A 12,932-nucleotide genomic window follows, 5' to 3' on the forward strand; every position below is an offset into this window, starting at 1 on the left:
GTCATTACCGGGTTTTTTTTTCTTTTTTTTTTGCTCCTCAACTTTTCACTGCTACTCCTAGTTTTTCTAGATTGTGTAGTGGAGCATGTCTTGAACTCCGCCATATTGCGTTTGTGCCGACTAGAAATGAAGTTTCATTCAAGCTGCGCTTTTGAAGAGCTATGAACCAACTTGCCCGAATCAATGTCTTATGCAACTACGCATATACATGTCACGATCCCACATTGTCCCAACAGCTAACCTCTCACGTCTTTTCTTCCTTTCGTCAATGTAACGGAGGTGAGATTCATTGAGTGTCTTGCGTCTGGCATTCGAATTCCACATTCATTCGAAATGTATACTCTACAGGCGGCACGCTGTAAGGCAGCAAAGTAGAGCGAGAGCCGAAGTCGACCGCAAGCAAGCACGGACGCGTTCCGCGGGCGACAGAAGGCTGCAACAAGAGAAGCCTCCCCGCATTTGCGAACGGCCTTTAACGAGTCAACTGCAGCAGGGGCCGTCTGCTTAGGTTGTGTTTGTTGGGATTTCTTGCTTCTTATGCGGCGTCTCCTACATTTCCTGCAGTGGCAGCCGTGGCACTTCCGCGTCTGTGTGTGACAGATTATATACAGACAGCCATGGAGCTCCGACCACTGCAACAATGACTCAACGGTCGCACCTGAAGGTGTCGTTCTCGCCAGTGACCGATCACTCGCCTGTCTACCACAGAAAGAAGCCGGCAAATGACACACATAACTGAGCTGCTTCCATGGCTACTTTTCGGTTTTCTGTCTTTCTTTTTTTCCGCGACATTTGGAAGGTGGAGATGACCAGGGGGAAGGTTAATCGACTTTGTTTAACACCAGGAGGACATGCTCCTCATGACGGACACCAAACTGGAAGCTTCAGACCACCCGTGGTTGTTTAGCGTTCACAAAACATCGGTATACACGAGCGATTACGTGCATCATAGCTGCGCCTGTCGGAGTCAGGTCGGCCCCGCTGCCGGCAAACGAACCCACACCCTCCCATTTATCGAAGGGACGTTTATATAGATCGTATCGCATAAGTCAAAGTTCTGTTGTTTGTTTTATTTATACCAAGCGCGCTGTATCACATGTGCGACACGTTATCACAGTATGTACTATAGCTATATTGATATGTGCACCACTGTTTTAAGCGTGCATACGTGCGTCTAAATTATATTCTCGTCTTCTAGGAACTTTCGATTTCAAGAACACTGTTTGGTGCTCGCATAAGGTAAACCCAATTTCATTTTTTTGTTATATGCAGTTCTGAGGGATTCTAAAGCGCATCTGAAAGCACGCCTAAGAGCAATCTGAAACCTATGATTATTTAACGAACTGCAGAATACACCTTAATGCACGCCATGTTCACGCTAGTGCCGTTTGCCACTTTTGCTGTCCACATCACTCTATCCCCAAATGATTGATCCCCAAAAGGCAACCTACACATTACGAAGAGAAAGTAGGCGCACAATAATATAAAAAGAAAAGACAATAGGAAATAAAATGGAACAAGGAAAGCATCGTTCACCGTTACCCGATGAGAGATGAAGAAAGATCGAGCGACTAGACCGAGATAAGTGTGGAGTAATCTCCGGAGATTGCGCCTCCTTGCGGTCGTGGCGACACGTTGGTTCCGGGCATGCTACGGTTGACTTTCCTATTTTTATCTCATTTCTTTTATATTTGCGCTGACCTACGTTGCGTTTATTCCGGCTTTTATTTCGATGTGCCCAATGTCAGCGGCTTCGGGCTCGTAAGGCAGATATACTTCTTACGAGTTGTTGGAGCCAAAAGGGTAGTGGGTGAGTGAGTTATCGACGCGGTCGTAGGAAACAAACGGAAAGTGAGCGACCTTATTTGTGAAGTATGGCAGATGGTGCTAGGTGCGCATTTATATATCCCGGCTTCTCTCTATATTCCGCGAAATAGCACCTATAAGCGGTATGACGACTGTTTTATGAGTTTCATTATGTGGCCCATTCAATTTTTCTTCATGCCCAACTTTCTTGTTCTTTCGCATCGACAGGGCCAGCCATGATTAATGACATCAGTGGTCTGCGGCGCCCACGGCTTTCACGCGCTTTCAGCGGAAACGGTTAGAAATGAACGCAGCGGCGTAGTCTTGCCGATGAAACGAGGTGGTCTATATGTGCCGACAGATTCTGCATCGTCCCGCAGGTTTTTAAGGCGAAACACTTTAGATGCCTCATCAAACGCGAAATTTACCGGCGTCCCGCGTCGGCGTCCCCCGTCGGCAGCGTCAACACGAGTGATACAAAAATAATCTTCATCACCTGATGACGTCACAAGGACGCGATACATCGCCAGAATTTGTGACCTCGTCATAACGTCACTGTGACGTCACATAACGTGAGGTCACATGGTGAAGTCATCACATTACATCATTGCTTGGTCAAAGGTGTGCCGATCCCGGAGGTAGTGCGAAACAAGGTGAGGTGATGAAAGCTTAGAAGGCCTCCGATCTTGGAGGCATCGCAGAACCACATTAGTTGCAGGAAGCTTTCGTAGGGGGTCGCGGGAGGTTCAATATCTTCGACCTAGAAGAAAAAGAAGGCTTTCGCCTTCGAGTCGATAGAGGTGGATATATAAGGAACCTTCCCTGTGAGTTCTTCTGGGGTGGTGTTTGGTGGCTTCTGCGAATGGTCGACCCTGGTGTATGCACTCAATGAGGTGGCGCCACTGACCATTTTCTCTCGCTTCTATCATTCGTTCTTCGCAATTATTTGCTGACAGTAGTCAGAAGGTTAGCCCACCACTTTCATACTTAATCGACATTTCATGTATAGTTAGTTGCCTGTTGTAAATGAACTTAAACGGCATATTCACCGAAACCGAGGGTAACAGCACAGCAGCTGGGTTGTAACAGAGCTAAACATTGCAGGTGACCCTAATTCTTGATTTAGGTGTCTGGTAGTGGCTCTCGCACGTCGGCGTTCGTGTACCCTGGTGTATTCCTTGGGTTAATTCTGTGTTTCGTCGCACAGTCGAAGCGGATCTCGGAGGCCACATAGAAAGAAGCGCGCGGTTCTGCTCCGCCAGGTGCCGCAACGATCAAAGATGCTCGCAAGAAAACCGCGTGCTCTTTCAATGAACTCATTCAACTAATATTCGTTAATTATCCTGACAGTTAATTGGCCGCTATCCTAAGTCAGCTTATGCCCCGATACCGTATGTATCCAACATAACTCTCAAATTGAACAAGAACCATCAATTTTGTGCCCGCTTTTTTTTTAAAACACCTTTTCTTAATATTCGGAAATCCAGTGGTAAGTGCTCGACCGGAAGTGCTTGGAAGACAAACTAGAGTTTCACTCGGTGCTCGTACAACTAACATTTAAACAGGACAGGCGTGGTTATATCCGTCATTGTCGAAGAAGTATGCTTAAGAATTTCTGCTTTTCATATTCACATATCCTCCACAAGCATCAACAACAGGTCGCACTTGACGCTGCAGCACACAGTGACGTTCTTACGGCAGCCCTCTGTATTTCATCACAGAAACATCTTTTGGGCACTTAATACTCATTGACAAAACAGAAATCATAGTATATGCTATGTCATACCCTGAGTTTGAATTAGTTCCTTTACTTATAGGACCAGTGCGTCCACATTTATCTCTACTCGGTATTTGCTCGCGTGTGTCGATGGCTTCTTAGGCGTTCTCTATTTTATTCAAAACGTCCCCCTCCCGCTCATCTCACTGTAATGCCACAAAGGCATGGTGTGCGCAAACTAAGAAATCGAAAAAATCCTTTCTACTCAAACATCTTTTTTTCAAACCTTCTTGGCGAAAACAAGCACATAGCGTAGACAATGTCCCGAAAGAAAGAGAGGGAGAAAAACGCACAATTACATCCGCAACATCTACCGCAGCCATCACGAGGATAGCGATCCGCTGATGGGCAGTGGCGGGAACTGTGAGGCACAACTTATGGAAGCCACAAGCCATAATCACCGAGTTCACGGCGTGGCACAAGCGACCTGAGCACGGCCTGAACACGATCCGTCCATTAGTGCTCCTCTTCTCTGATCTGTTGTATGTTTATATCATATATCGGCGAAAACAAGAAGAGCGTCTCTCCCATCGGCACCATATAGATGAAACCGTCGCGAACAGTTGCTGTGCTGCCTTTTCACTATTTGAATTGCCTTATCACGACAACGTGAGGCGAGGTAATCGCTACTGCTCTTTCGTCTGAACTACTTGTCGCTTGTCCTTGTTTTGTTTTTCTTGCGGAAAAATATCTTCTGGTGCTTCAGGCAAATACATTTTTTTTTCGAACGAGGCATGATGATGGCCACGATATCTACAATAATGTGCGACAATAATTTCTGACCGAATTCCACTTGTCGCGTATAAAGGCCTTCCTTAGACTGACTCTAACTAGAAAGAAGTGTATACCTGAAATTTGTCGATGCTTTTAAATTCCCAATTATTAAGGAATTTATGACGCTAGTACTATAAAGTCAATTATATGTATACCTTAGTTATTATGGTGTGTTGTCTGTTGTGTTGCCCACATATGAGGGTTCATCTCCTTGATGCCTAGATACATTATTAGGGACATTATTAATTGTATTTCGGACATTTCCTTCTACGTTATTATGGTGTTCCTTAAATTCTCTATTGTACGTGCAACGCATCGTTTGCGTTTTGATGTAACTGTAAGAACGTTGCTTGACATGTGTATATGTGTTTTTTTTCTGTTTTTTTTCCAGGTCCTGGATTTACTATGAAACCTCTGCCTTTCCTCTTCGTATTTCTCTCTCTCTCTCTCTGTTTACAGTTTTTAATCGTCATGATCTGCTGGTCCTTGTGTTGCTGTGGAAAATTTGTGTGTTGTATGTTCGATCCCTTCAAGAGCTAAGGTGTAGCCAGCATCTGATTTGTGCTCCAACGTCTCCTCACATCATAGCAATAAAAAAAAATACTTGAAGTTAATAAGCGATAACCGTTTACTGACTTCCAATTTATAGCTTAGCTTAACCTTCCGGTCTATAACCTAGCTGTCGGCCTTCACTACCGGTTTATAATTTTGTCCCTATGTCTGCCCAGACATGTTTGTTTTTCGTTTAGCGTTGCTTGCAGTTTCCCCACCAGAAGAAAATGTTACAAAAAGTAACAGTGGAAAGAAAAGAAAGTGCCCCAAAACATGCGAACTGCTACCCATTATAGTAGACGGGTCGTTGAATGCGGAAGACCATACACAAAAGGGAACAAGCTTCCCGCTATTGTGTACCACATTGTGCCTCGCTTTTGACACGATGAATTCCCTACATTATCACATACCGTTTCTCCAGCCGTTCCTGCTTTCGCGCTCTGTCCGTGACCTTCTCAGGGACAAGGCGCCACGCGGAAAGGACCGAAATCCGCCCTGATTCCCCGGATAGGCATCTGTGCTTTGTGGGGCTATCACAACCAGATGACACGGCAAGTGCGTGATTTTGACGCCAAGAAATTGCTTTTGACAACCATGGTTCAGCGAAATGCCCCCTCTCCTCCCGCCCCCTCTTCTACCTTTTCGACGCGGGCTCCCCCTCCCCTTGCTTCGTGTTTTTTTTTCTTTTTTTTGTTCTATCCTTCCTCCTCCTTTTCGTCTTGTCGTGTTTTTCTTTTTCTTGTAGGTTCTTCTCTCTTCCTTCCATTTTAATGACGTGCTTCCCCTTTCCTTTCACTCACCCAACTGGGCACACCAGATTATCGCAATATTCCTCCCGCCTTTTTCTTCTTCTTCCTCCCCCTCTCCCAACCCACTCCCCCGTATTCGCACTTTCCCTCTCCTCCTCTTCTGTTGTGGCTGGGGAGATGGTGCGAAGCATACGCATAGACGCTCTAAGGTTATGCACTTGCAGCCTCGAAGACAAGACCACTTGCCGAAACGTTGGCTACGGCGACACCCCCTGCTGAATGAAAGAAGGAAGGAAGGAAGGAAGAAACACGCAGAAAAACAGGAAGGTTAGCCAGTTCTTAGACCGGCTGCCCTGCTATATGATTATTAATCAGAAACATAAGGCAGCTTAAAGAGAGATGACTTGATGGAAGAAAGGGAGATAGGGGTGAAGGAGGAGAAAGAGGGCAGAGATAGAAGGACAGCCCCGCATGCGAAGACAGTGAAAGAGAGAGAGGAAAGAGAAGGGTGGAACGTGATTGGATAGACAGACACGTGGCGATAACGAGGAAGGGTAATCTGGAAAGAAAGGGGAAGAGAGGAGTAGACAGATGCAGAGACGGTCAGGGGAAGTAAGAAAAGGAGGAGAGGGCGAAGCACTAAATCGGAAAATTCTTCTAAGCCTTAGCTACTGCACGTCACATTATGGCTGCACAATAGTTGCTGCGTTTATAACCGAGCTGATATGCGTAGATTACTGAAAACCCGAGCGAAGTTGTTTACTTCTCCAGGGCGCTTTTTTATTGCGATAGCAATTATATGGACAGTATCGGCTGGATTTTGCCGTCGCCGTCGTCATGCACCGTATATGTATAAGTATGTATATATATATATATAAAAGCCCCAAAGAAAAATAATTCAGAAAAATGCTTCCGAAGCGCGGAATCGAACCAGGGACCTCTAGCTCCGCAGCGAGTGGCGCTATCCACTACGCCACGAAACGCAGATCATCCACGTAGCTAACGGCGAGCGTTATATACACACCCTTTACCGCTGTGCGGACTCCGAGACGGCAGGCGATAATAAGCGTTTCTTCATTACCAGCGAGACGGCACTAGAAGCGCGACGGGTGCATTTAAAAGTCGTCGGCGAGCTCGCTCGCTTCTTCTTACATTTGCGCAGGGAGAACCTCGCCCTTCCGCTGTCTGCTCGCGCGGTTTTCTCGTGGTGAGGGGAAGAGTAATGTTTCAAACTTTCACCGTGATTGCCGCGCTCATGTTACGGAGCGTACGAAAGTCACTCGAGCTCAAGGGACACCGCTAAACGAACAAACAGAAGATGAGCGCGAACTATCAAGTGTCACAGCTCGACACTTGAAGCACGCTAGTTTCCTTCTTCCTTCGCTGCTTCGGCCGCCTGTGCAACAGGAGCGCTGTTCAAACTGAGAGTATCCATTGGCGAGCCTCACTTTGTATAGCATTAATTTCTTGCTATCGCATTCATTGCTTCGCCCTTGCGGCGAAACTGTGACTTTTTATTACCTCTTCACGCTATTATGTTATTACATAGCGCATATTTCGCTATGTAATAACTAAGCGCTAAGTAAGCGAAGTGAAAAGAAGGGCTAAAACTATTGTTGCGAATAACCGCAAAAACAAAAACAAAAAAAAACAAAACAAAAAAAAACAATATCAACTCTGCATGCTTTCGTGGCATCGGTATATATGGCGGTGAACGCAAACGAACTGAAGAACGTAAACAATAACTGAGTTTAAAAAAAAAAAAGGAGGGTTAGAAGGAAACATAAGCATGGCAGGAGCGGCAAGGAAGGTAGGGAGAGAGAGGAGACAACAAAATGCACGCGTACTGCTCGACCCATTCTATTTGGTCTTTGTATTTTCATTGGCTAAGCGTTCTTCTCACCCTCACCTTCCATCTGGGCCAGGGACTCTGCTAACGAGCTCAGCAAACAGCGGCGGAGCACGCTGCATGGAATGGCAAGGCAGAACAGCTCGGCGTTGTGACCCAGTAACTCATCGACAGGGTGAACACAAACACATTGAGAAAGAGAGAGAAAGAATTGGGGAGCCATCCCTGATAACACTCTCTCTTCTTTCACTTCCTTCGCAACCTTCCTGGTGGGAAGAACGAGAAAACGAGCTAAAGCCTTAGAAGGAACACGAAGTAAGGCAGAAAAGAGGCCGGGTAAGTAGACGGCCGTAACGATTTTCTTGCTTCCTTTCGGCAGGGTAAGCTCGAAAAAGAGTAAGAAAAAAGGAAGAAAGGTATACATTGCCAAGCCAGGACAGAAATGATGGATCGAGACACCCAAAGGGTGGTTCACGGTCACAGCGCAACAAGCTCAAGTACAGCACTGTCTCCCGAGCGCGAAGGCATTCTTTACGAGGCAACGTGGATCAGACGAAAGACTAGGCGGAGAGGTATACTGTACAGAGTTGGAATCATTGTCGTTTGTAACTATAAAAAAAAGCGAGCTGTATTGCTATCCTTCAAGGTTAAGTCATGTACGTTTCATTGAGGATGAGACGTATGGAAGAGTCGCGTCTCAATACGAATGAACGAAAGCAGGATAATTTTTTCGAGGGGCTCTTTCTTTGGTATACACAGCCAAATGAATCCAACAAATTTGGGCAATGGAAAAATAGGGGACAATAATTGTTGCCATTAACTGTAGTGTAATAATTATCACGTAAATTGAAATGACTTAATGTGCACGAAAAAACACCCTTTCTGCCGGTGGGATCCGAACCCACAACCTTCGAAGGCTGTGGGTTCGGATCTCGCCAGCGGAAAGCTCTTTTTCGCATTGCCATGAGGTGGGATGAACGATAGATGTAGGCTGTGGTGTACTTGGACATTTGCTAGCACGTGGCACAGCGCTGCGCATTCCTTATAAGAAGCGGAGTGCAAAGCGTATAGGTTGAAAGCAGATGAAGCTAAATGCGAATGGTATACATCGCAATGAAATGCCAATAGAGACAAAATGAAAGTCCCACGGGAATAATACAGACAACACAATGCTTAACGCAACGAGACCAGATCGATGACGATGAAGCCGTTAAATAATGAAGAAAACACGCTGCCACCCATAACGCACATCGCGTGCATGCAAATTTTACGTGGCGCTTGTGAAATGGCAGTACGCCGTCCGCTTAGAATATTTCGACCCCGCCAGGGCACGCAGGAGGTGCAGCACTCTTCCCCTTCTCCACCTCCTTTTTTTCTCTCCCCTTCTGCCATGCATTAGGAACGTACCGCCGGCCATTTCCGGAACGGCGCATAAGGAATATGCCGTACAAGAAGGCCTAAGCCCGGCAAAGGGGCCATGACTCGAGGCTTTAGGTCGGTTGGAAGTAATAAACGCCGTTTACTTTTTTCTTTTCGCGTCGTTCATAAAGAAGGGACTTCAAATGGCGGGGAAAAGGAAAGTTTATGGCGGGGTGATCAAACTGACGGAGAAAAGGGAAAATGGGCTGGGCTGTTTCCAACTGCCTCGCTAAATGCATGCAGTGTTGCCTAAGCAATAAGACGTGTTAGATAAAAGAAAGCGCGAGTGAGATTGAAGACCAGAGATACATTTTCTAGCGGTACATGGCTCCGAGATAACGTCGTCCACTATTGGAATCAGCGATACGTTAAGCAGGAACATATTTTGTTCGAAAGCTTCGGAGTCTGTATCCCTCTGCTGGGGTGCAGCGTGGCAGAGTGCAAACCCCCGCACAATGTTACGCGGCACTAATCGAATCATCGCGAAACTCGCACACAGTTGCACAATAATTCGAAGACAGGGGTAGTCACAAGCGCTAAATAGCGTGCGCGTTCAGACTAAAACTGACTGCTGTGTCTTTATACAGTATCAATGTGGCACGAGTACCAGATTGATGCTGCATCATTTTTCTTTCTCCGTTTCAGCTATGGACGCAGCCCCTTTTTTCGATGCCATCTTGACGCGGTTTGCTCACACATGTGTGAATTTTTGCGTGGCCGATTCAAGTTGCATATAAGGAACGTTTTCAATAAAAAAAAGAAAAAAACTTCAGTTGAGGGCAAAGCGCACGCCCTGTCTTCATCTCGTTCTTTGAGTATTCGTTGTCTAGTGCTTCCCTACCACGATAATGTTTATCACTGGGTTAATCCCAGTGTCCTTCTCAATTATTGATTACGTATGTCCAGAAATCTTAACTGGTGTTTGCCGCCCGTGTCTCCCCTTTGCCCCGCCACGGTGGTCTAGTGGTTATGGCGCTCGACTGCTGACCCGAAGGTCGCGGGATCGAATCCCGGCCGCGGCGGCTGCATTTTCGATGGAGGCGAAAATGTTTGAGGCCCGTGTACTTAGATGTAGGTGCACAATAAAGAACCCCAGGTGGTCAAAATTTGCGGAGCCCTCTACTACGGCGTCCCTCACAATCATATCGTGGTTTTGGGACGTTAAACCCAAGATACTATAATTATTATTGTGTTCCCTTTTTCATTTTTAGTGGAGCAGTGGCGAGTAGTGGGGCTTGCCCAGTTCCTGTGGCACGTACGCTTTAGGAGTTTTTTCGTACATAGGAAGGGCGAGTAAAAAAAAAAAAAAAACAAGGAAAGAAAGGAAAAAGAATGACGAATTGAAGGGCCGGCGAATAAACCACAATGCGTAATGTGAACGTGACTGAATCGACGAAACAATAAAAAGTTAGAAAGAACAGGCAAGTTCATGGTGAACTGCTAGCACTACAATTCGACCATCGTATACAGGAACCAAAGTGCCAAATTTCGCCTTCAGGCTGAGACAACAATTCAGGTGGAAAACACACTTGTCGATATAAGGCATGAAGTCATAGATAGGAGGGAAAGCGAAGAAAAAATGAGCAAAAAATCAGCGAGAAAATAACGAGAAATATGAGCGAGTCGCTTTGGTGGAAGGCGGTAAGAGGAAGAGCGCCTTCAGAAATAAACGAGGCTGTTCCAGCGGCGTCTGGATGCCGGCATAGAGTTTCCTAAAATGACCTAGAGGGAACTCTGGCGCTGCGATCGTTCAGCCACCATGGGAATGATGGGTAGTACACGGATTTGCCTAGTCTTCGTGCTTGTGGGCTTCGAACGCACTTGTGGCTTTGTTTATTGCTATGTTTTGGTTTTCTTTCGGATAAAAGAATGGATCGTTGTGAACTTCGTGACCATATTTGAATCGGTGAGCCTAAAGAAGTTAAAGTGGTGAAGTGAAACTGCTGACTTTTGCTGAACTTCGTTTTGCGACAAAGCGGATGCAGGCGACGCTGAGCCAAACGGAGCCAAAAGAACGAAGTTAAGACAAATCCGTGTACTACCCATGATTCCCATGCTGGCTGAAGCACGATGCATTGCAGCTCCCATAGACACTAGCGCCAGAGTTCCCTCTAGTAAGTATTGTAGGAAACTCTATGGATGCCGGTACTTGGAAAAAAATAACTACGAGACGAAAGAACAGCGTGCTTCTTCCGTCCTAAAATATCGGTCAATACCGGCATGCTGGCGTGGCCGAGGCAACGGGGCAAGCCCGAATTTGTATTCTTCGCTACAACGGGCTTGGGAGCCTCGCGTATATGCTACTTTTGTGCGCATGAGTAGGAGCGTTATTCAAAAAGTAACGGCCGTTTGGTCCGAAGAAAATAAATGTTCGTTAGTAAAAGTTTTCATTGGCTGGTTTAGTTTAGTGGAAAACTACTTCACTTTTCAACATACTCACTGTTAACTTCTAAGCACTTTTCGTGCCGCTGCACCAGTTTCTATAGATCCTCTGCATAGAAGTTCACCGCCTGGGAATTCTCTGCTGTTTGAGTTGGTCGGTAAGCGTTTTTAGTACCCCAATTGCACACGCCATATAATATCCGAGCTCCTCAGTTACAGTCGCGCAAATTGTAGTGCGGCTGACAAGAGGTAATTCGTCCGACAGACCACTAACACTCAGTCGCTGATCTAATCGCACTTCCAAGTCCACTTGTTGAACAGTTTCATTGGTCTGGATTCTGGCCCTTCCACTCCGCTTTTCGTCGTGCACATTTGTGCGGCCATTTGTGAAGTCTCGACGCCATTTTATGACCTTTCCTGAACTCATCACTTCCGGTCTATAAGCTAGGAACAACTCCGAATAAAATTGGAGAAGCTGATGATCCCTTTGCATGCAAAAATCGAATTACAGCTCGCATTTTACAACAGGCGGGAGCAGCGATTTTCGCAGACACTGTCGTTTGCATTCCCCCGACAAGCAGACGACTACCGAGCCAGAACAATAACTTCAGTACCTTCGCGAATAATGAACAGATGTTGCTGCACAGGTACATCTTTATTCAGACGTGTATATATTTAAATATTACCAAACGGCCCTTACTTTTTCTATAGCCAGCCCTCGTATTTATAGGCGAGGGATAGAAAAGAAAATGTGGCACCTTCGTCACGGGCTCTCTCTCTATTCGCGGCGTGGGGCAGTTGGCTTCGCAATGGACGAGAGCTTTGACCGAGTGAAAGTTAACCGTGGAAATACGATATGGCTCGGGCTATTGCGCAGTCTAGCCGCCAGCTCGGTCATATATATACGTATACATATATATTGGGGAGGCTGCTTCCGCTACGCCGCGTGCGCTGAATGTGTGTAATGACTTTCTATCGAAGTAAGTGCGATGTCTGTCTAGTATATATGGGACAATATTAAGGCACAAATCGATCGAGGATGCGTTAGCTCATATTGCCGACAGTCCATAGTGAGAAGTCGTTTCCCGAAATTTCCACGTCCCTTTCCCGTCCCTTTCTGACTACCAAAGGCTCTCCGTCCTGTTCTGATTACCATAGTCAAATTGATGCGACGAACATGACTTTGAAAGCATTCACGATGAGAACTCAGGTCGGCAGTATTTTACAGCGAAGCCGCATGCATCTAGGATCTGGTGCATCGTGTCCGCGGACAAGACGACGCCGAGAACAACAATATTCGGCGGCGGATATATATCGGTTTATATTTCCCGTCGCCCCTTAAGTGCGGGAGACGAGGGGCGAGTGGCCATGTGGGGCGAGCACGCAAGTGACCGCATGTTTGTCGCGTAGCTCCTCTCTCTCTCAGGCAATCACGCGAGTTTCTCGCGTTGAGGAGCAAGGCAAGATAGAACGTCGGGTTCCTTCTCGGGTCAAAACACGCAAGTGGCCACGTGCTCTTGGCGTAGCCCACTCTCGCAGCGAATGACGCACGCGCCTGTGCGGGTTATTATCGCTCTGACGTTGTGAGGTTCAATGTGCGGCCGAGGTACGCTCGAGAAACAAC

This window comes from Rhipicephalus sanguineus, chromosome 4 (assembly GCF_013339695.2).
Source record: "Rhipicephalus sanguineus isolate Rsan-2018 chromosome 4, BIME_Rsan_1.4, whole genome shotgun sequence".
NCBI lineage: Eukaryota > Metazoa > Arthropoda > Arachnida > Ixodida > Ixodidae > Rhipicephalus > Rhipicephalus sanguineus.